Source organism: Notamacropus eugenii, chromosome 1 (genome assembly GCF_028372415.1).
Source record: "Notamacropus eugenii isolate mMacEug1 chromosome 1, mMacEug1.pri_v2, whole genome shotgun sequence".
Lineage (NCBI taxonomy): Eukaryota > Metazoa > Chordata > Mammalia > Diprotodontia > Macropodidae > Notamacropus > Notamacropus eugenii.
The window spans coordinates 720,221,250-720,247,723 of NC_092872.1; the positions used below are offsets into that span (position 1 = coordinate 720,221,250).

General features: G+C 41.9%; 3 long non-coding RNA genes across 3 annotated transcripts in view; 2 read left to right on the forward strand and 1 right to left on the reverse strand.

The window, feature by feature from the left end:
* LOC140522125 (uncharacterized) overlaps positions 1-26,474 on the reverse strand; it is a 384,637-nt gene that overhangs the window by 120,766 nt on the left and 237,397 nt on the right. The window lies entirely within an intron of this gene.
* Positions 1-26,474, forward strand: part of LOC140522166 (uncharacterized) — a 518,496-nt gene that overhangs the window by 23,192 nt on the left and 468,830 nt on the right. The window lies entirely within an intron of this gene.
* On the forward strand, positions 1,128-3,354 carry LOC140522180 (uncharacterized). Its single transcript, XR_011973244.1, has 2 exons — positions 1,128-1,462; positions 3,121-3,354. It is a non-coding gene; the product is annotated as an uncharacterized lncRNA (long non-coding RNA).

The window sequence follows — 26,474 nt, forward strand, 5'->3', positions numbered from 1 at the left end:
TTGTTTCCTCAGTGCTCAGAACAAATAGAGTAATGTCTTCTAGTGACTGACAAAACCCATTTCCCTAGGCAAGATCCTCTGCTGGGCTTTTCCCAGGGACCCAGGCTAGGATCTGTCCATGAACCTCCCCCTCCTCACTGCCTCCTTGAGTTCACACCTTCTCCAGCAGAGGGAGGTAGTGGAGCAGGGCCAGGAGCAGGGTCAGTTGAGGCACCTCCAAAGCCTACAAACTGTGAGCTCCTGCTGTCTCTGCCACTTGGAGCTCTCTCATGGTTATGGGGAATCTAGTCCTGGGACATAGAGAGAAGCCTCTCCTCATTTACCCAAACAAGTAGTACCAGTACTAAACATGAGCTTGCCTTTGCTCTTGATGTTACAGAGCTGGGGACATAAAAGAGTGAGGCTCCTCCCCCAGAGGCAGTCTCAGCCAGTGTGACTCAGTGTGGCTTACTGGGTCCCTGAGGTGAGACTCCTACCACACCTGGGGTTGTTTGGCATGTGGAGACCCAATGAACTTGTAGTGAGCCCTGCTCAGGATATCAAAGCTTCCTCCTTCCTTCTTACCCTCCCAGGGCTCCGAGTGCTCTCTCTGTAGGTGTCTAAAGGCTAGAATGGTCTCCCCATGGCAGCTCCTCTGGTTACTGGTGCTCTGGGCTCAGAGTAAGGCACAAGAGAGCAGTGAACGGTTTAGAAGATCACAAATTATAAGAGATTAAAGACTCAATCCAGTTGGTGAACAAGCTCAGTCTCCACAGAAGCAGATGGGGGCAGACCAGCAAGGCCAGCCACAGACCACAAGCATTGGGAAGTCTGTGGGAAAGATGGTTTCTATCTCATGTTGACAGCCAATAAAACTACTTGCAAGTTGCTTACAGTTTCAGTGGTCTCCAGAAAATCTTCTTGTTTCTACGCTGTGACTTGGACATTGATGTTTCTATCTTCTACTTTTGTTGGTTTCCTCGATTCCCAAGAAGCCATTATGATGACTAAGTCTCCAGGACCCTTGTCTACATCTCCAGGAGAGACAGTCACTATCAGCTGCAAGGCCAGTGAGAGTTTTTATAAGTTTCGTGTTGTCTACTTTGATTGGTCCCAGCATATAAGCCTGGCCAAATCCCCAGGCTCCTCATCTACTATGCTACTGCACCGGCATCTGGAGTGCCTGCCTAGTTCAGTGGCAGTGGGTCTGACACAGATTTCACTCTCACCATCAGCAGCTTGGAGCCTCTGAGGATGCTGCAAATTATTACTGTCTGCAGTCTAGGCTCTTCCCATTCCCACAGTGCTTCAGACCTGCACAAAATCCTCCCCAGGCTGTTCAGGGGATTCAGCTCAGAGTAGCTTCCTCTCTGGTCCTCAGGGCAGAGCAGCTGCAACTCTTTGGGCAGGCTCACATCTCCCAGGGCCCACAGGGCCCCTGCTTCTAACAAAACCTTGTCGATCACAAACACTGTCTTCACAGGTAAGGCAGAGTGAAGGTGGCACAGCCCTCTGGGAAACAAAGGGGAAAATCCAAACAGGGGAAATGCTGACACTTCAAGTCCATTGACCTCTTTGCCTCCATAAGATGTTGTTTGGTTTTGTTTTTTGGTTGTTTGGAGTCGAAGTTTATGGGGAAGAGCCTTTGTTCTTGTTTTCTGTAGCAAATGATAGAAAGTTGTTGGCCGCCGATGTTCGGCTGTGTCTGACTCTTTGTGACCCCACTTGGGGTTTTCTTGGGAAATATCCTGGAGTGGTTTGCCATTTCTTTCTCCGGCTCATTTCACAGATGAGGAAACTGAGGGAAATAGGGTTAAAGTGATTTACCCAGGTCACCAAGCTAGTAAGTGTCTAAGGTCAGATTTGAACTCAGGAATATGAATCTTTTGGATTCCAGGCCCAGCACTCCATCCACTGAGCCACCTGGCTACCATGATATAGACTAGGTTCCTTTCTCTCCAGTCCTGGCCACACTGGGCTCACAGGGCAGCCTTCATTATGACCTAGGCCTGACCAAAAGCTAAGGTGAATGCCCTGACTCACCCAGACACTGCCCAGTGAGAGACTAACCATTTCCTGCATCTGGAGATCAATGGCCTTATGGGCTAACTCAGGGTAATGTGTGTACCAGGAGGGTTAGAGAATACCTCCCAGCAGGCATGTTGAGAGTTCCTTATAGAGCTGGTGGCAGAGCCATACCCATTCACTGACTATCTCTGCGAGGTGTCTCTTATTCTACTCTCTGACCCAAGGGATCTCTTGGTGGTATGAAGGCCCAAGGCCCTGTCCTTTCTCTTTAGGACCAAGAACACACAAATGTTTTCACTACTACTCCTCTGCCTTTTAGTCAGCCTTTGTCAGTGAAAAGAAAAAGGGATTGGCTCAACTCCTAGATTCATCTGAGTGGGGTCTTGGGTACCCATCCTCACAATGTTCCCAGACTCTTTCCTTCACTCTCATGGACCCAGTCCCAGGAATGGGCTTGCATGAAGTACCAGCATTTGCTTACATTGAATTTCTTTACATGAATTTTCTTACGTGAAATGAAGCCACTGGAAAGCCTAGAGAAAGAGCATCTCAGTTGATGTGTAAAATGATCGATTGGCAGCAAGGGAAATCAGATTTCCTCTAAGAGGAGGCCCTTGAGCTCAGCTTTAGAGAATAGTGGGCACCCTCAGAGTCAGAGGTATATAGAGTGTTTTTCTGGAATAGGGTCCACCTTGGTCAAAGGTGTGGGGACAGAAAGTGAAATATCATTTGTGATTGAGAGCAAGGCAACACTTTAGTTTGGATTGTAGATCAAATGAAGGAGTGATTGTGTAATTAGTCTGGAAAGAATATTGAGCTTGATGGCAAAGGCTTTAAATGATAGAATGCTTTGCATTTTATCCTAGAGACCCAAAGAAATCATTCCAATTTAATCAATCAGTCTGTCCATAATAATTTCTTAAGCACCTTCCATGTGCCAGACACATGGGGAGTTCTATGGTCAGATGACTGCTCCAGCTGAAGGACCAGAGACCCTCAGGACTTGACCTTGTATTTCATCTGATATATGGATACTTTCAGAGGCCTTTGGGGAGCTACCCTTTGGTCTACTGTTCCACTAAAATGAAAACCTTTTCTAAATTACCAAATAAGATGCAGGAACGAGGATGTGTGAAAGAAGCAGCAAGAATTAGGAAGAAGGAGTCTTAACTCTGAAGGTACCATCACAGCATGTGACTGAAATGGTGGTAAAGGACTGAGCCTCCAGCAGCCACAAGGTTTTCCATCAGTTGACCATATGTTACCTGATCTAGTATCCCATCATCTAGACCTAGAGACCCCAACAGCTGCTACTAGTTTACAGAATAAAGCTTCCTTTCCTCGAAATGTGTTTTAGATAGGTTGTGTGTGTATTAAGTATCCCTTACATTCACTGGTACTGACATCTCAGACCCAGCCACAATACCCATGGGCAGGGTATTTGCATTCTCTGTACCTGTCTGCAAGTCTTCATGGAAATTCCTTTCACTGATTTTGTAAATAAAAAAGAATATTTTGGGTCTTACATTCAAACTTCCAATCATCAAGCTTCCAAGTCTGCCAATCAGCAAAACTGGTTCTATTGAGAAATCTCCCCATCTCCATCCTCCAACTGTGGGGTAGACCCAAGGAGAAATCCTCATGGACTGGGTTAAGAGGAAGGATGTTAGGGAAACAGGCAGGGCTGATTCCCCTGGATGCTGCTCCCTGCTTTAATACAGACATTGGCTCACAAGGTCCTCTTCTAGCCATGTGCTCAATAGGGGACCGGTGCCTTGATATAGAGCCTTACACGTTAGTGTTCATCCAGCAGTTCCCTTACCTGGAGAGTTCCCTGTAGGCCTACAATAAAAATTACATTCCTTAGGAAACTTCATTTTATCCCCTCAGAGCATAGGACCATCACAATTGAGAATGACCTTCTCTGACTCCCCGGAGACTTCCAATATGGGAGTTTAGAAGAACACCGTGGAATGAGGTGAAATGTGTTGGAATACATTGGAGTAGCAGGGGTGAATATTTTGGAAAGATGAATTTGGAAGTTCAGTGGAGTCCAGCCCATTGACTGCTGTTGTCTACTCATCTTAAGTTTCCTAGGTTTCTCTCCACTGTTTTAGCTAAAGTATAATTTGAATTTTTTTGAGACTACTGTGTTCCCTGATCCATGAACACTTGGGATCTCTGGGATATTTTACATACCTCAAAAGATGGGTTTTGGTGGCAAGAATGACCTCTGCATGAAACTACTCACATTCAGTCCAGAGAATTCTCATCTCAGCCCCGGGATACAGTTAATAAGATCCTTGATTTTCAGTTGATTCATGTGTAAAAATGAGACAAAGAGATGTTGTAATTTGTAAGAGAAATTGCTATTCCTTTGATGCAGAGTGAGGGATGGAGGAAGAAAGATTGTAGAGCAATGGGATAGGGGAGCTCTGAGAGATGATTAGGCTTGTGTTTGGTACCCCTGGGGGAATTCTGTCCCTGGGATGAGCATTGGAACCCTGGGAAGAGGACAGGGAAGAAGACAGGTCATTATAGAAGGCTGAGGGCAGGGTAGGGCAGGGTAGGGTAGGACTCTTGGGGTCAGGAAGACCCTCCCTGAGGAGGTGGGCTGGAAGAAAAAGCACTAGAAGCTGAGAGATCCTTGCCTTCTGGGAGCTATCTCTGCACAGGCAGGGGCCAAGTAGGTGTGAACGAGGGCCCCTCCCTCATACCACACTTCTGCTGGCTGCCATTTGCATTGGACTTTTTCTTCCCCCTCTGACCTCTTGGTGAGTGTCCTCCAGATATTCCAGGAGGAGACTTTCCTCTAGGTCCTGGCTCTCAGGGTGGGCCCTGCTAGTTCTCCAGGCTCCCTGCCCCATCTCAAAGCTCCTAGGGTGCCATCCCTAGTTTTTGGGTCACAGTTCCCTGACCCACATATCTCAGCCACAGTATCTGATGGAGACAGAGCTCTGAGTCTGGAATCACTGAGGTTCTGACTGGTATCATCCCATCTGGGGTCTCAAGTCCCTTCTGACTCTTGGGTCTCTGTGGTAGTATGGAGGAGGGTTATCAGGTCAAAGGGAAGGAGTGAGAGTAGGTGACAAGTCCTCTTCCTGTCCAGGCCAATCTGTCTTCCCAGCCTGACGCTCCCTTCTGTTCTCAAAGTTTGGTAGGGTCTCTCCTCTGAGGGCAGGCCAGATAACTCCTCTCAGACATCACATTTCATAATTTGCAGCAGGTCAGCATCCAGCCTAGGAAGAAAAGGCATAAACTAAATCTCCCTGCTCTGCCATCATTGTCTTGTCCCTCCCCAGCTCAGTCTGCAAAAGATGAAAGTTTGGAGCCAAAGAGAATGGATACTGGAACCCAGCATCATGGTTGCTCATCCCAGGTCAGGGCAGCCCATCCACAGAGCAGACCAGCATCAGTAAAGATAGAATCCAGGAGAGCCAAGGGAGCTTCATCCCCTTAGACACAGGTTGGCCTTTGCCATGCTGTCAACAGAGAAGAAATTGTCCTCCTGCTTCTCTGTTCATTTCCTCCTGCCTCAGACCACACACATCTCCCCAGGTCTCTCTGAAACCCTCTCATTTACCGTGTCTTAGTGCGAGTCAAGAAGCATTTAGAAAGTGGCTGCTCTGTGCCCAGCACTGTGCTAACCTCCTGGGGATGCGGAGAACATTAAAAGAATAACAGCCCCCACCCTCCATGAGGTCATAGTCTATTGAGAGAAAGCATCTCATCGGCTGTGTCCACACCAGCTCTCTGCAGCATGGGTGGGAGGCACCCGAGAGGGAAGGCTCTGGCACTTTCCTAACCTGGAAAAGCTTGTTCTCTGAAGGTGAGATTTTAACGGAGATGTGATGGAAACCAGGACACCCAGGTGAAGGGAGAGGGTGAGAGACAGCCATTGGACAGGCACAGACCAAGGAAGGTCAAGGATCAGCCAGGAGGCCAGTGTCCCTGGTCAGAGAGGAGAAGAGGACCAAAGTGTGAGAGAATGGAGGTTAAGGGGCTTGTTTTATGGTGTCTGCTGTGTGCCAGGAGCCATAGAAATATTGTCTCATTTCATCCTGTAAGGAGAATTTCCTCAGGGTCCTTGCTAGGGACAGATAGTAAACTGCAGTTTATTTATGCACTCAATAGTGTGACACTCTCTAGATAAAAGTATGTGTCTCAGAGTCCCCCAGAGGACATAGAGACAGTCTCTGCTCCTAAGCTAAATTACCCACTCTTTGAGTAGGATACGTGATGTCTTGTAGTCAGGCTTACAAAAAAGTTTTGGGTAAGATCAGGTTGCAGAACAGAGATAGGAAAAGGTATATTTTATATATGTGTGTGTGTGTGTGTTTGCGTGTGTATAGACACGTACCCATACACACATTCATAAGGATAGGTATAGATATATATGTGTATAAAATTATTTTAATATTAATAACACTATTATATTAATTTATATCAACATTAATAATATTAATAATTTAATAGTATTTTCCCCAATTATACATCCAGACAATTTTCAGCATTCTGTTTTACAAGATTTTGAGTTTCATATTTCTCTCTCTCCTTCATGCCCTCACCTTTTCCTAAAATGGGAAGCACTTTGTTATAGGTTATACATGTGCTATCATGTCAAACACATTATATTAATCACAGTTGTGATAAAAGGGGAAAATTACAGAAAAAAAATAATGTAAGTGCAAGAAGTATTCTTGGATCTGCTCTCAGAGTCCATCAGTTCTTTATCTGGCTGTGGATAGGATTTTCCTTCTGGATTCCTTTGCAATAGTCTTAGATCACTGTGTTGCTGAGAAGAGATGACATTCATACTTGGAAATCACATGATTTTGCTGACACTGTGTACAGTGTTCTCCTGGTTCTGCTCACTTCACTTTGCATCAGTTTGTACAAATTTTTCCAGATTTTTCTGAAATCTGACTGTTAATCATTTCTTATTGCACAATAGTATTCCATTACATTCATATACCACAGCTTATTCAGCCATTCCCCAGTTGATTGACATCTAAATTTCCAATATTTTGCCAACCACCAAAGAGGTTGCTATAAAGATTTTGGCACATGTATGTCCTTTTCACCTTTTTTATGATGTCCTTGGAATACAGTACTAGTCATGATATTGCTGGATCAAAGAGTATGCACAGGGTGGTTGCCCTCAGGAATAGTTTCAAATTTTCCTCCAGAATGTTTAGATCAGTTCACAACTCCCCCAACAGTGTATTAGTATTCCAACTTTCTCACAGGCTCCCCAAAATTTATCATTTTCCTTTTTTTGTTATATTATTCCATCTGATAGGTGTGACATGGGACCTCAGAAATGTTATTTGGATTTCTTTAATCAAAAGTGCTTTAGAGCATTTCTTCATGTGCCCATGGATGTTTTTGAGTTCTTCATCTGAGAACTGCCTGTTCATGTCCTTTGACCACTTACCAGCATGGGAATGACTTGTTATAAATTTGACTCACTTCTCTCTGTGTTTGAGAAATGAGGTCTTGATCAGAGACACTTGCCACAAACACTGTGTTGCATCTCTCTGTTTTCATTGAAAGGTATATTTTTAGCAAAAGAGAAAAACTGTGAATTTAGAGTTAGAGTGGGAAAGGTCTGTTACAAAGGCCATTAGCACAGGTACTTCTACTAGTCCAAAGAAAACTGTAGCTGCTTGATTAGTCAGGTAGTTAAGCAGCATTTCCTAAGCCCTTTGTGCCTTCTTAGACTTTGACTTAGAATAGCAGGGTAAGAAGTGAGTCCTATGAGTTTTCTCAAAGAGATTGGAGGAAAGTAGGTACTGAAAGGGACATTCTGTCCATTAATATATGTATTGCATTGAATGAAGTCAGTTATGTTTTCTCAAAAATTCACTTTTGAAAACCCTCATGACCTCTTAATATGAAAGCCTCAGGGGTGACAGTTGGTGGATATGAGCAGAAAAGATATGATCGACCTTCCCAGAGTTAAAGGAGGAAAGAGATTGGGAGGGGGTGGCATAAAACTAACCACAGAGCAACAGTCAGAGAATAAGGGTTGAGCTGGTTGAGAGATCTCCCCAGTCAGGATAGTCAGGCCTCTGGGTCAGCACTGAAGGAGGCAGGAGACATGGCATGAAAGTGACATCAAAGACCACTTGTTGTGCTTACAAGACTAATCAGTGCGAGTAGAGGTAGGTCATTTGACCTCTGTGACATCCTGGCTCAGACTTAAGTGGGACCTGCAAGCCCAGCCCTGAATCTCTAGGAGAGAGTTGTCTCAACTTACTTCTTTCAACCAGGGGGTCTAGCAGGAGGAGGAGTCCAAGGCAGAACTTGTCTAGAAAGGTACAGTATGTGGAAAGCAGAAGAGGCCCCAAGAGCCTCAGTGAGCCAACCTCTTTCTCAGAGGGTCCAAGAACCCCTCTCTACCTCAGTCCTGAGGTCCCAGGATCATCCTGTTCCTCCATTCAAATCTCATGACCAGAAACTCAAGGCTGTGCTTTCCTCTCTGCCCCATTCCTGGTCTCCATCAGCTGTAATGCCATGGCCATGGAAAGAACCCTTCTTCTGCCTTGTACTTGTGCTGATGTACCAACGTAAATCCCAGGGCTCAAATTCTACCTAAGCTAAAATGGAAAAGACTGGTTTCCACTGAGAGCTCCTCCTCCCTCATCTGTTCATCCCCTCCCACTCTCCCTCCTTCATCCTATTGTGAGACTCAGAAACCTTCTCCTCCTGAGTGGAAAGTCTGCCATGATAAAACTTTGGCAGTAGATTAACTCAAAGGAGTGGGCCCTGCATTTTGAGGTCCCAGAAGCAAATGGCTTTAGGGAAAATTGGGATTTTGTGTGATATACCATTTGTAACTGCAAATCCAGCACTCATAAAACTGACTATGTCCTAAATGAAATTCGTATGGAGTCTCATTAAAAGTCACATGTGTTCTCTTCTTAGGATACTTGTGATCTTTGACCCTTTCTAGGGAGATTATTCCTCCATGCAAAATACACTTCTCTTTGGGCATTGAGGCAATAATTTTAGAGGTTATAAAGATAAGGGTTAAGAGGATCATTGAATCAGAATGACTCTTATGGTTCCTGAATGCGATCAGTCCAGAGTGTCAGAGTGATGAAGGGATAAAGTGATTTTGTGTGTAAGATAGTTCAGAAATGCATTCAGCTGAACTGATGTTATTTGATTGGCAACAAGTTGATACTGTTTATTATTATTATTGTGCTTCTAATGTTTCTTTTATTACATATTTTTTTCTAATTTGAAAAATAATTCCTAGAGGTTTATCTAGTTGTATCCCTAGAAAGTAGACTCCTCTTTTGAACTTGATGCTGCTAAAACATGAACTAAGCTGATAGAGTATGTGGCTGTAATTTTTAAAATCTTATATGTGCAACTAGGTATATTTTGAATCAGAATCAATATTATTAATAATAAGAAAAACTTTGGGTTTGGGAAAAGTAAAATAAAGTCTGTACATTCTCCTTAACTGGGAAGTTCTTTGGGGAGAATCAGCAGGTAGATACCTTGGGATATCCTTTTGGGCAAGGTCCTAAAATTTTATCAGCCTTGGAAAGAAGTTGCCTGAAGAAAGTAATGAAATGATTTAGGAACATTATAAAATTCCACCTGGAATAGGACGTATGGCAGTTCCATGTTTGAGCCATCTCAGTCTTAGGAGATCCCAGCCTTGATTTAAATTAGGACTCCTTGATTGAATACAATTGATATTGTCATATCTTAGAATACAGAAACTAAGAAAATGGCTCCAATCCCCATGATCTTGGAATTCACTCATGGTAGCAAGTATTGGTGATATGTCAGGCTTTGTGCTAAGTGCTTGGGGTCCAAAGTTGGGTGAAACAGCCCCTGCCCTCAAACAGCTCACTTTCTAAACTAAATCCATTGATTTAGTCAAGGTAACAGGTCTACCAGCTTTATCAAGCATCTGGAATGAACTAAGCAACTTACAGGCTCTTGGGGTGCCAAGAATGGAAAAAGAAAATGGGAGGCATTTTGTATATAACTACATTATCACACACACATACTTACATACATACACATCTGTACACACACAAATATACATACACACACATATAAAAGAAGAAGGTAGGATCTACAGTGGATAGATGTCTGAGTCTGGATTCAGGGAAATGTGAGTTCATATCTGGCCTCAGACATTTCTTAGAGAGTTGGTCTCAATTTTCTCTACCGTCAAATGGTAGCATTGGTACCTGCGTACATAACAATTAATTTTAGGATAAAATGAGTAATGTTTGTGAAGTATTTTTTCTTGGAACAGAGTAGACACCTAAGAAATGTTTTCTTTTCCCTTGTTTCCTACATACAAAGTATGTATAAGATAAATTTCAGGAAATCAACGATAGAAAGTGGACCAAGAAAGACTTCTTTTAGAACTTGGGTGGTCAAAGAGTGTTGAATGAAGAAGAGAGGTCAAATAGGATTAGGGCTGAGAAAAGTCGGACAAATTTGGCAATTAAAGAGTTCAATACACACTTTGGAAAGAGTACCTTCAGGGTAGTGAAGATGAAAACAAATTTGTAAAGCGTTAAGAAATAACTGGCGGGGGAGGGGCAGAAACGTTGCCCAGTGGATAGAGCACTAGGTATGTATTCAGGAAGACTCATCTTCATGTTCTGAAATCTGGCCTCAGACACAATCTGTGTGATCCTGACCAAGTCACTTAATCTTGTTTTCTCATTTGTAAAATGAGCTGGAGAAGGAAATAGCAAACCACTCTATATCTTTGCCAAAAAAAACCCCAAATTAGGTTTTGAAGAGTCATACAGGAATGAAAATGGAGGAAAGAAGGCACCATAAGTTTACATGAAAAGGTTTTCAGAAGAAGAGAATGCAAGGTTGGTTTTTTTTGGGGGGGGGAGGGTGAGGTTACCTATTAAAGGTGACCCTTACAGCTGCTAATAAAGTGGATCAGACTGACCTCCCCACTCATGTCAGGGACCCAATATTAGAGGAAAAAAACATTTATATTGAGACATAGGAGTGGGTGGGGGTGGTTGGGAGGACTTAAAATTAGCTCCATGGGGGAAGGTGGGTTGGCCTTCAGGTGTGGTTGATAGATAGCTCCTCTCTGATAATTAAGGAATGTTAATTGCTTTATGGGCCTCCACTGCTATAGTAATCTTGTCTAGAAAATCAAAACCAGCCAATCATAATCTCACAGTTAACCTTCCTTTTGGGGAGACCAAAGACCTGATTTTTTAGGAGGAGAGACAAAGGCAGAGAAGAGTCTTTTGGGGAGGTGTTTAGTCTCAACTGGTTTCTGTTCACAGTGAAGGAAACAGGGGTCCCAGGTGAAACTGATTAGGAAGCAAATGGAGTGTGGGAAGGGTTGGAGCGATCATCTAATTCAAACATGCCTTTGTTCTAATTGTGAGAGGCCAGGCTTTTGAGCTTAACTGAGAAACTGGGCTTGACAAAATTGAGTTTAGTGTCCATTATGGAGGAGATTCAATTATTAAATGATACAGCATCATTTTAGTTTGTTTTAACTATTAATTACCTCATGCACCATCATTCCATCATTACCATCATTCCCATTCACCTCCTATAGCTTAATCTGACCCTTAATTCCTTTCCCTTCCCAGCCAACAGAATGCCTTTCCCCTTTACTTGAATGTGAGCTATGACTCAGTGATTGGGCAGGAGTTTCTAAATCTCTTCTATCCATTCATATAATGTCATCTATCCTGAGCTTTCCAAGCTTGTAGAGCAGCAGTTGGGAAGGTCTAGCCTTGGGTCCTTATCTGTCCTTTGTTAGCCTTGTCACAAACAAAAACTGTCCAACCATAGTTCTTGTTCCTCAAATGTAAAGGATTAGTGCCTGTGGAGACCAGTGGGAGACATTGTTTTTCAGTAAGCACTTATGAAGTGCCTGCTATGTGTAGGGCACTGTACTTAGTAGAGGTCTTGAAAAAGGAACCAAAAAGCAGTGTCTGCCCTCAGGGAGCTCACAGTCCAATGGGCATGACAACAAGCACACCAATATGCACACAGCAACTATAGGCTTATATACAGGATATAATGAAAAGAAAGAAGGCACTGGGATGAAGAGGAGGTGAGAAAGGCTTCCTACACTGCAGCAGGTGGGATTTTAGTTGAGACTTGATGGAACCTGGGGGGCCAAAATGAGGAGGCACAGAATTCCAGCCATTTTGGAGAGCTAGAGAAAATGTCCTGAAGCTAGAGATGGAGGGTCTTCCTGGCACAACAAGGAGACCAGTGTCATTGGATCCAAGAGTAGGTAAGAGGAAGTTAGGGTTAAGAAGATTGACAAAGTGGTCATGGCTAGGTCATGGGGAGCTCTTAAAGCAAAATAACAAGCAAGCTTCTCAGATGAAAATGTTTGGGCAGTCACTGGTGAACAAGCATTTATTAAGCCCCTGATGTTTGCCAGGCAACCTGTCAAGACCTGGGGATTCAAATAGAAAAGAAGATTTTCCTGTGCCCATGGCATTGATACATTCAAGAGGAAGAGAACACACCAAAGGAAGAGATTTTGAGTGAAAGAAACCAGACAGTGGGATGTGCTGGCAAAGTCTGTCAGAAGTAGAGCAGCCAGGTGCAAAACATGGAGATGTGTGAGCTGAGCCCCTCCTTTTGTGGAGGTTTGGAGTACATGAGCTCTCCCCACATGGGCAAGAGAGAATGTTGGAGGATGCAGAAGGAGAGAGATGTGGAAGTGCTGCTCTGAAGAATAAGAAAGGAATGCAATAGATTATAGTTCATAACTTTCTCCATTGTACTTTCAACACATAGCAGTTTGGCCTAAGAAACTAAATGGGAGTTTTGTGGCAACCACAGATGATGCCCAAAGTCCAGCAGATGATACAGAGCTTTGACCAAATACTTAATCCAAACTTTAAGGTACTGTAAACACTCCATAAAATAAAATGAATAAATTCAGACTTCTCTGGTACTGATGGATGGCTAAAGCATTTTTTGTAAACTTTCCAGATTGCTGAGGTGCCTCAGCCCCCATATATGTAAAGTGAATTTTAGTATAAGTAAGGTGAATTTTAGATTGTGTAAAGTGAATTTGTGTTATTATTTCTCAGAGTTCAGTTTCTCAGGTATACATAGCCATAACAATCTCCTGTTCTCAGGTACTACATATGAATTCCCACAGTTATGGTTGAAAACATCTCCACCACTGTTGCACAGCATTACATAATGAAAAATAATAAAAATATTGACTGCAGTTGCACTGTCACATACCAGGATGAGGAGACGTAAACTTCTGAGGTTATTGCTGATAATATGCCTTCTTTGTCTGTTACTCTATAAAACACGTGGTCTCTGGTCAGTTAATGGGGAACCCTTAGAGTTGAATGCAGAAACTCGAATGTGGTGTGTGCCTTGACAGATCCCCATCAAGGCTTGGGGGAGATTTGTCTTTGCCTCAACTGGTCCCCCCTGACGTGTGAGAGGATTTAGGTGAAGCACAAAGTGTGTGTATCTGGATTGGCCCCATCAAGAAGTAAGAAAGCTCCCGCTTCTCACCAACGCCTTCAAGATGGGTGATTAAGGAAGGCATTGAATTTGTCCTCCCATGATCAGCAGCCTCTTCTGAGGAAACTAGACTAGAATTAAGTAAGATTATTAACCTCTTCTTAGTGTCTTTTGTGTCTGACCAAATCAAGAGTGAACCTGTGCTAGCAGCCCTCAAGTGTGCTGTGTTTATCTGTGTTTACTCCCTGTAAGACAGATGGTATAACTCTAATTATAAATCAATGAAAGGCTTTTTAGCCAGCTATTGTTCATAATATGAAGAAACACAACGATAAAGAATAATGACTAAGGAGACCAAGCTTTTAATCTGTGAGAATAAAAACAAAAAGTAGGAAAGGTTTAATAAATTCTTTAATTGTGCAAAAGCTCAATAATAGAAATAAAGGAAGCTGTAACTCAAATCCAAATTAAAATTTAACTTCAATTTTTGATAAGAAATCCAAATGCACAAAAAAGTGAAAAGAGATTTTTATCAACAAGAAAATAATAGAACTTCTGAACAAGTGAATCTTATCCTTCTGCTAGACATGGAAGAGCATCAGATGCCAAGGACTTTCACCAAATACTTGTTCTCTTGATACCAGGTTTGGAAAATAATGGCCCCTCCCCAATATCACAGGATTTGTGCAAGTGGCCACTCTCTTAAGTTATCCATCAGCCTGCCTTTTAACTCTTGATCCCAATCTTTTAGAATTCTGGCAGCAAGTTTAAATAATTGTTTTTCATAAATAAACTGTGAAAGACTTTTCTATGCATTAGCTCTAAACTCAGCTGATAAAATATTACATTTTTAGTGAATGAACCCTCATTTCCCCACATAGTTATTCTTAATTCTCTATCAAAATGAAAATGAATGACATGTGGGGATTAAAAATTGCCCAACTTAAAGAAAGTGTGGTAGAGCTATACTTTACTAAAGGAACCAAGGCCTTCTCTAATGAAGTGGATCCCCAATCATCCTCCCTGTCTGAGATAACTCTTTGCTCCTCAGCCTTAGTTTTAAGTGCTTGATATCCAGACAATATGGATAGAGAAAACCAGAAATATAGTCTTACTGATGAATAGACCTCCATTGGGGGGTCTATCCAAAATACAGAATCTTATTGACAAATGACAATAAATGACAGATCGTCACCCAGCCAGTCACCCTCTGCCTGTTTGCATCTGGTAGGCCTCAGGTCCTGGGAACAGGGGAGATGCTGAGATGTGATGGCCCATCCCATTTTACTGCAATGGACCTAGCCACACTGTCTTTATCTTGTTACAAAAGGTAATGATAAAAGCTGGTTCCATCTTGCATTCCTTGCTGACCAAAGGTGATCAACTCCTCAATGTGTTTCTACTTTGACGTTGTATAACAGACTCCTTTTAATTCTCTTTGTCCTGAGTTTTGCCTTTTTAATCAAGGTGAAAGTCTGAATGGAGCATTTACCAGGTCCTTGGTACCTTTCTCAAAGAGAAAATTATGAAACATTTTGAAGTAAAATATACCCATTTAAATATAGAAGAATTTGGAAACTTGATAGCCACAATCTTACAACTTTATTCATAAATTCATAGCATTCAGATAAAAAGAAAAGTACATTTTCTAAGGGTACAATCTTTTTTGTTTCAAATTAAAAACATAAATGATGGTTCCCCCAAATTCCCAACTGAGAAAATTTTGGAGCATAATAACAACATAAACAATGTTACCATATTAATACATGAAACAAAATTGCCAGTCAAGTAGCATCAATTGCATTGATTATCTTAGATATGAAAAACGCTTTCTTCATTTATGCCTCTGACCCTCTAGGCTGATTGCATTCAGGGAGGAGCAAAGGGTAATTCTGATCAGTTACATTGAATTCTTATTCTTTCAGCTCTTAAACACATTTCCTTAAATGCTGAATTTTAAGTCTATTTCACATGAGGGCTGAATTTGCCCTTAGCTGGTGATAATATTTAATATCATTTTTGGACTTTAGTAAATGCCAGAGCCTGAATTAGTCAATCAGATGAAGAGCCTGGACCTAACAGTCTCTTTGTTCTCTGAAGTAAACTCAGAGAACACATCTTCTTACATCCACAAGGTCAGATGGGGCTGACTCAGCATACTTTTTGAGACACTTAACCCAAGACACTATCTTGAATAATGAGACTTTTTCCATATCTTAATATTTTGTGGATATATACTATGTTATATTAATGACAGAGAAAACAGATATTCTGAGCTGTAATTCCAGTCGACACCTTGTCAATTCTATCTTATTTTATTTACAACTTCTCCAGTTAAGAAATTCCTTTCTTGTAGTATAGTTAATCATTCGAGGAGACCATAAATGGAAAGGACACTAGCAACCTTGGATAGGCCTAAGGGATTTAAGCCTGGTCATTCTTGTAACAGTCTTCCTCAAGACCACAGCCCTTAAGGGAAAGCAGGGAGAGGGGGAGAGAGGTAGGAGGGAACAACCATGGAAGAACATTATCCTCCTCAGGGCCAGAGCAGGTAAGGGAAGGCTTCTGACTGGTATTAGTCAGTCAAAAGTTTTTCTGGCTCCATGGTCATGTAACCACTGGCTTTAAGGGAATAAATAATATGCCTTTTTTAACCAAAGTTTCAGGTCAACAGTCATGGTGCTGTGACACAGATTGGAACTGATGGACTAGAAAGGAACAGCTCTCTACCTTGTGAAAACCAAAAGACTTAGGCACCTCAGGATTCATTTTTCCTGAAGTCTTAAACCTTGACAGGGTCGGGTAAGTCCTCCTATTCCCAGCTTCCAAAGGACTCCCACTAGTTTGATTGAAGTCCTTTCCTTTCACTCCTTTTACCTATTCCTCACCTCTTTCCTCCCTCCCTTCCCTCAGAGGCTCTGATCATTGGGAGGATAACTACACTTTGTGGTTACCCACTCCCTACTTGCCTTCCTTATCTGCTCTAGCCCTGAGGAGGATAACTGTTCCATGATTGTGAAGAGGTTGATGGGTGGTGGGGACCCCAAAATACCGATGGTCCGGGTTGTGCTCGAATGAATGTGACTCAAGCCTTCTTAAAGCCAAAGAAAGCAAAGTTTATTAAGGATTCGCCTAATTGAGTTGCCTCTTAAGGAGCCTAAGCATTTGTAACGCTTGTATTCACAAGCAGGCCAGACACAATCCCAGCTAGACAGAGTCTGAGCTGGATTGCATCTGAGCGCCTTCGTAGAGGCAAGACGGAACTTTACTACAGAAAAGAGTATAGGAGGGATCTGGGGGCGTGGTAATCCAGGGGGATGGGAGGAGGGGTTTAGAAAGGGTCTTGAAGAGAAGTCCAAGGAGGGAATCCCAGGAGGGTCAAAGGCTGGAAACAGCTGGAGGCTATCAGGAGATAGCAGACAATGGAGGGTTTTGGGTGGGAAGCAAGTGGGTCAATCGAGAGATAACAGACTATGGTCACAGATTTGAGTATGAAAAGCCAGGTTCTGCTGAGAGATACTTAGGAGAGCTCAATTTGAGTATGAAAGGTCAGGTTAAGTGAGGAGATTCCAGGGGAGCTCAAGGAAGTTCCCAGAGTCTGAACCCCATCTGTTGTTGCCTCCTTCCCCTCTCCCGCCTCCTCCCCACTTTCCCTTAAGGGCACTGATTTTGAGAAGGACTGTTATAATCCACCTATAGACTAGAGACCTGAGATTATTCCCATGGGGCCTGTCCTTTTAAGATAATAAGGAACTTCAGGAATGCCAAGGCTCCCCACCTTCAAGGACAGTAGAGGTGCTCCTAGCAAAGGTTGCAAGATCCACCCTTATTCTGTCAGGTCTTGAATCCTTGCAACCCCCTTTCCTTGGAATAATAATAGCCAATTCATGATGGGAATTTCTAACAAGTTTCTGATTCTCCCTCTCTCCATTGCTAATTGTGAGCTCTGTTTGTATTTGTCCTGCCGTTAATTTGTCAGTATATGTCTCTGTAGCATGTGTGCTGTGAATGAGTCTTGTTATCTTGTAAGATTTAAAATGCAGGCAGCCAGAGACTTCTGAGGGCTGTAGCTAGGGAAACAAACAAACAAAACTGAGAGACTTTTCCTTGTTGTTCCCATCTGGCCAACCTGGAATTACGGAAAGTTAGACAGAGCTAAAATCATTTTAGCAGATTTTGTAGGTTGTGAGATGAATCGTTAAAATGTTTGGAAACTGATCATCTGGAATAGTTGGAAAACTCCTAAGCCTGTGGGTAGCTCCAGAAACTCACCTTGCTAAAACACACCCTCCCAATCTTGATCACTTAGCATTCTCCACTCCCTCCCAGAGTTAAGAGAGTATCTCAGAATGGGAATTTTTAACGGCCACAAAGGTTCATGTTAACCCCTCTCATCCCAGATCAGATTAAAAGAATGCAAGAGAAGTGTAGAGAAAATTTAAATCTTCTTTCCTCAATCGGTAAAAGGAATTGTAGGGGCAACAATTCACAGACTGGCAGCAATTCTACATGTGCCCTTGGACACCTTGTAGTCCACCCTTCTAGGTAAACATTGGAGATGTCACCTAGATCCTATAGATTCTTCCCACCCTGTCCCAGCAGCTGCAGACCTCCCAAAGCTTAGTACATTCTGCAGCTGTGGGGGAAGGGATAGGTGGATGGATCAGGCCTGTGGCAAACATTCACTAAGCCCTGCCTACAAAAATCTTCACTACTGGCACACCAGGCTCTCTACTCTTGGTAAACTTCATACTTCTCTGTTCCAGTTGCAAAAATTTATTTTTTCTCTGTTTGATCCATTTCCTGATTTGTAAAAGTAAAAAAAAAAAAAAATGGTTGTTGTTATGGGATCAAAATGATAAAGTGATTGCAAAATGCTTAACATAATGACTGGTATATGTTACATACAATATTATTATTATCTCTCTCTAATGTCATTGTGACCTTTGAAGTGTTTTTAATTACCACAAAAGTAATAAGATCAATAATTTTTGGAAATGCAAATAATATCATCTGAACTTATTATTGTGTTAAAACTATTTCTAAAAATTCTCAGACTATGAAATGTGAGAGTCCATTTTGAGGGAGGCACATTGTCTAAGCAATTTTACTTTGGATCTTGTTGCATATGAATTGTACTTTTAAAAGGAAGTGATGAAATTAGATAATGTAATATTTACTATGATGGCAGATATTTTTCATCTGAAATCTTGACTATTATGAAAATATATGGGGGTGTAAACTTATAGTTTCCACATATTATGAAGGTGATTTAGAAATGCATTGACCTAAAGTTCTTATAAAACTCTGTGCAAAAGTTTCTGTGTTGTAAAATTCCTATTGAGCAAATGAGAATACTTAAAAAATGGGGGTGTGATTTTCATATGTTTATGTATGTCAGTTCAAAGGTTTAGGGACTACTATGTGAAATGCCAGAATGTACTTAGTTTCTTGTGTTATATTTAAGGAAAATGTGTTATAGAGAAAGGGCTAAATTAATTGGATATGTCATTCTTGACTTATAGAAACTAAATCTCCTTTCCATTACAAACACCTTTTTCACTAAGAAACTTTGTGATATCTAGGAATTCTGTAGTAACTAAGAATTTAGTTTTGTTATAATACTTTCTGAATCTGTGTTCCTTTATACCAACCTAATTTTACGAATTCCTATTTTAAAGGTTTATTTTTGTTTTAAGGAGGAAGAAAGAGATATCATTTAAAAAGTTTCCAACTAATTTTCTTCACAGGAGTTTAGTGAACATCAGAATAAATTTTAAACTGTTTTTAAAGAAGGGGAAATACTTTTAGAAGAAATATTTTGAAAAATCTTGTGTGATTCTTTGAAGACCTGCTAAATTATCAAAATAATTTATTGCTAAATTAATGTAATGAGCTTTGAAGCAGAAGAGATCTTGCTGTTTTGATCTGAATATGTTGTCATTCTATGACCTAAGAGTAAAAAATTGTGTTTGAATTTCTCATATGTAAAGGACTTAGTTCCTGAAGTTTCTTATTCTTCCAGAGTGAGTATAATTAGAGAAGTGATGAGGTTGAGGGGTGAAGCAGACCCCAAAGTACTGACAGTCCAGGTCGTGCTTGAATGAATTTGACTCAAGCCTTCTTAAAGCCAAAGAAAACAAAGTTTATTAAGGATTCACCAAATTTGGTTGCCTCTTAAGGAGCCTAAGCATTTGTAATGCTTGTATTCACAATCCGAGCTAGACAGAGTCTGAGCTGGATGGCATCTGAGCGCCTTCATGGAGGCAAGGTGGGACTTAAATACAGAAAAGAGTGTAGGGGGGATCTGGGGGGGGGGCCGATAGTCTGGTAGTCCAGGGTGATGGGAAGAGGGGGTTTAGGAAGGGTCTTGAGGAGAAGTCCAAGGAGGGTCAAAGGCTGGAAACACCTGGAGGCTATCACAAAATAGACTAGGAGGCAGACTAGGGGGCGCCTAGGTGGCAAGCAGGTAGGGCAATCCAGAGATCTTGATAGGGGCAGTGTGGAAATGGATACAGATCTTGATGGAAGTGGTCGGCAGCCTGGGGCATGGGGTTTTGATGGGATCAAGGGTGGGGAGTGCAAGAGACCTGAAATGATAATGAAAAGCCTATGGTCTTCCTGAGACTGCTGGAACAAATGGGAAGATTAGATTTGAGTAAGAAAGGCCAGATTAAGTGGGAAGATTCAAGGGGAGCTTAAGGAGGCTCCCAGAGTCTGAACCTCATCAGAAGCATGACAAACTTGTGCAAGGAAGACATAAACCCATTAACCTGTGTTGACCTGAAAACTTGGTTAGAGAAAAGGCAACAGGCTAAATGCATACATTTTATGATTTAATTAATTAATCAATTCCCCATAAAGAAAACAGTTACATAGCGCTATGGAGTCAGAGGTGACTCTGACTACCTAGTGCAGAAATCATCTGTCTTAAGTACATTTTGCCGTGAGAAGGAAACTCTCCTAATTAAGCAAATCATAAATTCAGTAAGACAGGACAATTAACAAAGCAATGTCAGTCAGGTCTTGAGATTCCAAGCTGGGTAAACATATGTCTTGGAAATCCCACCACTAGTAAGTGGCAGGCTTCCTGACCCAAACACATAACTGATGCAGGAAAGGGTAAACAACGTTCAATAGAAATTACGACCTAAGATGTCTATATTTTCTTTACCATTAGCGTCTTAGGTTAAAGGTCTCCTTAAGGAATGTAGAGTCAGCCTTGGCTTGCTTTTGCTGACATAGGAAGAGGCATTCTCTGAGTTTACTTCAGAGAGAACAAAGAGATTATTCCAAAATTTTATATTAAACATTATTCACCTGGAAGGTTAGCAATTAACCTCCTTGCTTTATTTAAGCTGGAATTCCAGTACAGTTATGGTAATGAAAAGTAATAACTTATGAGCTATCTTGTCTTATACTTAAAATTTAAAGGAAAGTGGGATGATCTGAAGAGTAGGATTGAGAGATTTGGAAAGATAAATAAAGGTCTGCTTGACATCAGTTTAAGATGACTTATGTATGTTTAGAGAGTGTGAGGAAGTCTTTTAAGATGACGGAAAAATTCTGTAATTTGATGTGATAATTAATAGCTCGATCAAATCTGAGATGGACCTATCTGAATGATACCAGCCAATATTTATTTGCTATTCAAGACTGGGACTGCAATTTACTATTGTTTTAGCTCTGATTATAGGAATAGCTTTCAAAGTTATCATAAAGCCAATTGACATGTGCTGCAGGCTGAGAATAGTGGATTCCTGGGAAGGTTTTGAAGATGACCTTGGACACAACCAGGGTAGCATCTTCCTAAATCTATTACCCAAATGTGCTATTTCCTTTCTGAAAAAGGAAATTCCCTACTTGATTACTCCTAAGCCCTGCTTTCAGCACCTAGTGACCACATTATTGGCTGTCAGATAGCAGCTCATTCCTGGAATCAAACAGAGCTAAGGAAATCCTTTCCTTCTGTTAAGATATATGATATTGTCCCTCTTTTTCTTTTATAGCAAATGTCTATAATCAAGAAGTTCTATAAGTACAAGACTAAATCTATTAAATAAACAAATGGAATCTGGAACATCTCTTGAGTTACTATAATGGGATGCAAGAATGAATAGCTTACAATTTTAATGTATATTCATGGCTGAGGCAGCTAGGTGGTGTAGTGGATATAGCACCAGTGCAGGAGTCAGGAGGACCTGAGTTCAAATCTCACCTCAGGCACTTGACACTCACTAGCTGTGTGACCTTGGGCAGGTCACTTAACTTACCCCAACTGCCTCATCCTGGGTCATCTCCAGCCATCCTGATGTATATCTGCTCACTGGATTCAGATGGCTCTGGAGGAGAAGTGAGGCTGGTAGCCTGCATAGCCCTCCCTCACTCAAAACAAAGTCAAGTGCAAGTCATGTCATTATTTCTCTGATGGCATGGTCTTCTTCCACAATAAAGGACTAACACATATTCATGGCCAAATGAATATAATATTGAGATAACATCCTCCAAAGGAGGCAACGATTAAGACAAAGTAATAAGACAAACATGTTAGGTGATAAATGTCTAATTAAATAAGAGAGCAAATTGTAAGGAAAAGTAACAAGATCAGACTGATTCCTCTAAGAAATATATAGAGATGTATGTGACTGGCTTCTAGAATTTATCATGTTTTGATAATTTGGATTTTTGCACAAAAATTGTATAAGACATTGATAAAAGTAAGTTAAATTATTTGTTCTTTGTTAAAGTACCTGTCCAATAATTTCAAAATGCAGATGAGTTCATTTTATGGTTGGACCCTCACATTTTAAAGGATTCTTTTTCTAGGTACAGGATTTAGGTAAGGATAGAACAGCAAAACTATATATAAGATGAAACACAATGACGTTTCCAAAAAAATGGAGAACAAATTTTAAGTGATTGTATTAATTTACATTGTCAGAATTATCTGTGAACTTTTAGATCTGAACTGGAGAAGCAGAACTGCCTTTTTGAATCATCCCAAGAATAAAACCCCAAGATTTAAGATTATGTCACCTTTACACAAAATTCAAACCTTACCCTTTGAGACCCAGAAATCCTGTCTTGAGTGAGGCTTGAAACACAAGGGTAAAGGCCCAGATCTGCCTCCAAGCAGTTGGGCCCCTCAAGCCTTTTCTCATTCAGAGACAAGGTTTATTGTGTTATAGGGAAAAAGAAAAAATGGTGGGAAGATTTGGGATGGGTTTGAGGAGTGGCAAATTGCCTGTGGTGATCCTGAGATAAAGGAAAAGGGGTCTGAATGAAGATTAAGCAGTCTGGGGTGATTCAAAGATAACCCACAATGAAGGGTTGGGCTGGGTGGGGGCTACCTTGATGGACAATTGAAAGGATTATTCAGTATCTTGTCGGGGATGTGGGGGAAAGTTTAGGAGCTGAATTGTTCTCTTGGAGTCCAGGTCTCTTACCCAGTCAGAGGGAAATCTCTGATTCCAGAGCCACTGAGGCTCTGACTGCTCTAGTTCCACGTGGGATCTCTAGCCCCTTCTGCCTCTTGTTATCTGAATGAGAATAGGGGAAAAGGAGGGGAAAGAAGAGGAATAGGAGAGGGTGGGATCATATTTTTTAAGCAAGACCTCTACCTCTAGACTTCTAGACTGCTCTCCCTCCCCTTTGACTTTCTGGCCAAGCTATCCCTGACAGACCTGGAAGACAGGATAATCTGCTTGTCCTCCATGGTCTGATCTGTACAAATAGTTAATCTGTCGGTTGCACACGGTCTTGTAGCTGGGCATCCTCAAGGGCACAGTGAGGGGAGACAGGAGTAAATACTATGAGCAGGGTCTGAGGTGTTCCTGGTCTCCTGCATAATCTAGTGCTCTGTTTTCTGGAAAATATGACAACTCATGAAAACAGGTTAAGCTGGCTTCTGGATTGCATTCCCCTTTTCAAAGACCCTTACTAATGAGGGCTGGAAGGGGGATGTGAGACCCCCACAAGGACTAGGATACCAGGGGCAGGTCACCTGGAGAAGAATTCACGGACTCGAGCATTGTTGAGGTCAAGGGAAAGATTTATTATGCTTTTTAGCAGGCAAGAGTTCTTAGGGAACCTGCAATTTAAAGGAGTTATACATAAAGTTGATAAAAATTATTCTATAGTAAGATGTGTGCCAAATATACTATGCGTTCTGGGGCTGGATTAGGGAGTGGTTCAGGAGTGGTCAGTTCTTAAAGAACATGCATTGTGGATATCTGCTGTGCACGTATTTACCCAAAATTCATCAGGAAATAGCCCGGGATGGAGGGGTACATGGAGGTATGGCTTTAGGCCTGAAATGTCACGAAGTCAACCAATGGTCAGGACTGACCAGGGAAAATCAGGCTTCTCTCATCAATGTCTTGTTAGACAAGATTAATGCAAAGGGAATACACATAGATCTAAGTATAGGATACATATGATTGGTCAGTGAGTGGTCAATGTCATTATGACCCCCTGCACAGCCAGTTCAGTCAGTGTGCAGCTGGCTCTAAGTGATAAATTGTATAAGTACAGCTGGCTACTGTGGCAGGAAGGGAGATAATGGTTCCTCCCCGGGCAGGCTTTCCTTGATCTGGAGGGAGACTGGCTGAGATAGTGTTTTGAGGCTAGAGAGAAATGGGATTTTTAAAGAGAAATGGGATTTAGAGTTGGGGTCCAAGCACATGCACCCAAGCACCCCATCAGTACCCTGGATGGTAAGAATTAATGAAAAAGATAGGTTTTCTCTAGAGAGAAGAATGAATAGCCAGTGGATTCAGAGTCAGAGTGGATTGACAAGAAAAGAGTTCTTTGCTGCTCTGTTGAGAGCAGGGGTAGATTTTGGAAGAACAGATGGCATTCCAACTAATGAACTATATAAAAGGAATTGAGGAAAGAGGCTTGATTTTAGACTGAGCAGGGAGGTAGAAGCTGCCCCTGCAGATCCTTCTGAAACATTGTATTCAGGTTCGTCACACCTGCAGGGAGAATGGGGAGTTGTCCAGGCCCCAGCTCGGCTTAAAGAGGGTATACCTCTTTCTAGAATGATAACCCCGGGACGGCAAATTGGAAAACAGTAAACAAAAGTGAATGAGGCTATGATCATGGGTTCATGGACTCCAGAAGCATGACTGACCCTGTATCTACCCTGCTTCTGGTGATTGTCTCCTTGTTTCTTTTTGGCTTTTTGTCTATTCACCTTGTTTGTCAGATTTGTTTTCTGCAAATTTGTTTTCTGCGGATGCCTGATGACTTAAGCAAGATGTCACCCCCTATCCATGACAGTCCTATGTCATCTCTGGACCTGAAGTCAACCAAACTCCAGATGCCAGCTAGAGAACTGATCTCTCAAACAGGAGCTCTTGGGGTAGGGACAGCTCTACGACCAATCACAGCAGGAAGTAGCTACAGAAGAAGAGACCTTTCTTTGCCCCTAACCCCAAGATTTTGGACCCCATTTGTTCAGGGGTGGGGTATGATGGGGTGCTTGTGCTCAAACACCACCCTAAGATACTGTTTTATGTGCTCATTTTGTGTGATCCCTGTTATACTGTTGGATAGTTCTGTTGACACCAGTTGCCCCTACAACTTACGTAATGAATATGAAAGATCTTGGAACCCAGTGTAATGGTCCTTTGAGTTGGAAAATCTTTCATATTCATTAATAGGCCCATTACATCACCTGGAAGCCTAAGTCACATGTGGTGGGAGGAGATTTGCTGAACCAGTAGAACAGGAAAGGTAGAGCAGAACCAGCAGGGAACGAGTACAGTAGGGTCAGAGGGGAGAGGAGTCAGGCAGGTACAGGGCAGCAAGGCTCAGCCATGTCAATGCTTGCTTGTGAGAAGTCCCTGACTGAGGAGCGGGAGGACACTTGGAAATGGCTTTGGCCCCGTGGTTATCATGTTTATTAACTTCTTGGTCACTATGACAGTTTTGGCTTTCTGGTGTCTAAATAAATGTTTTTCTTCTACCTTCTATATGGAGAGTTTTTTATATTTTGCATATTCTTACTCCCTATTTTCCCATTCTAGACAGGCACCAAAGATGAGGACCCATCCTATGGTCCATCCTGTATCCTCCCAGTTAGTCTTTCTAGAGGTGTGGATCTGGGCAAATGAGTGTGCCAAATGTGAGGCTGGGAAGGTGAGGATGACTGGCTTAGAGACAAGGAGACTAGAGAGAGTCATTGGCTTCTGGCCACTTGCTTTTGTCCTGGAGGATTGCTAGAGCCCGTTTGGTCCACTTGCCTCCAGTCTTTCCTCTCTCCAGTCAATCAAAAGTGAATGAATATGTGGGGAAAAAGGCTCTTTAAGATGGCTACAAGGCAGAGTGCTAAGTTCTGGGGATACAAATGAAAAAGCAGACACAGTCCAGCTTGTGTAGGTGCTCTTATTCTAACGGAGACTGCAATGGAATCATAAAAAATGATGATGATACAGCAGTCTTTTGTTGATTGCTTTCATCTTTGTAAAGTACATTCAAATGCCATATCATTTGATGATTCCAATTTAGCTAGGAAGGCGGCGTGCACCGATAGGGGGTACTATACCCATTTTACAGAGGAAGAAATGGAGTCAATCACAGGGAAAGTGACATGTTCAGGGTTTCACAGCCAGTAAGGGTCTAAGGCAGCATTGGAAATCAGGTCTGTCTGAAACCAGCTCTAGGCCTCTCTCTAATGCAGTACCTGGGAATATATAGAAACAGGTATTAACACAGAAATCAGTTTATCCAGATGGGATTTGCTGTGATAAGCCCTGAAAGGAAAAAAAAGTCTGCCTATGAAATTTGGCATCTTCTTTAGAACTAATAATCTTTCAGGGGTGAAACAAGGATGTCCATCATCCCCACTGTTACTCCATGTGGTGCTAGAAACGTTAGCTTTAGCAATAAGAGAAGAAAAAGAAATTTCAGGAATTAGAATAGGCAAAGAAGGAAGCAAGCTATCACTCTTTGCAGATGATAAGATGATATACTTGGATAAT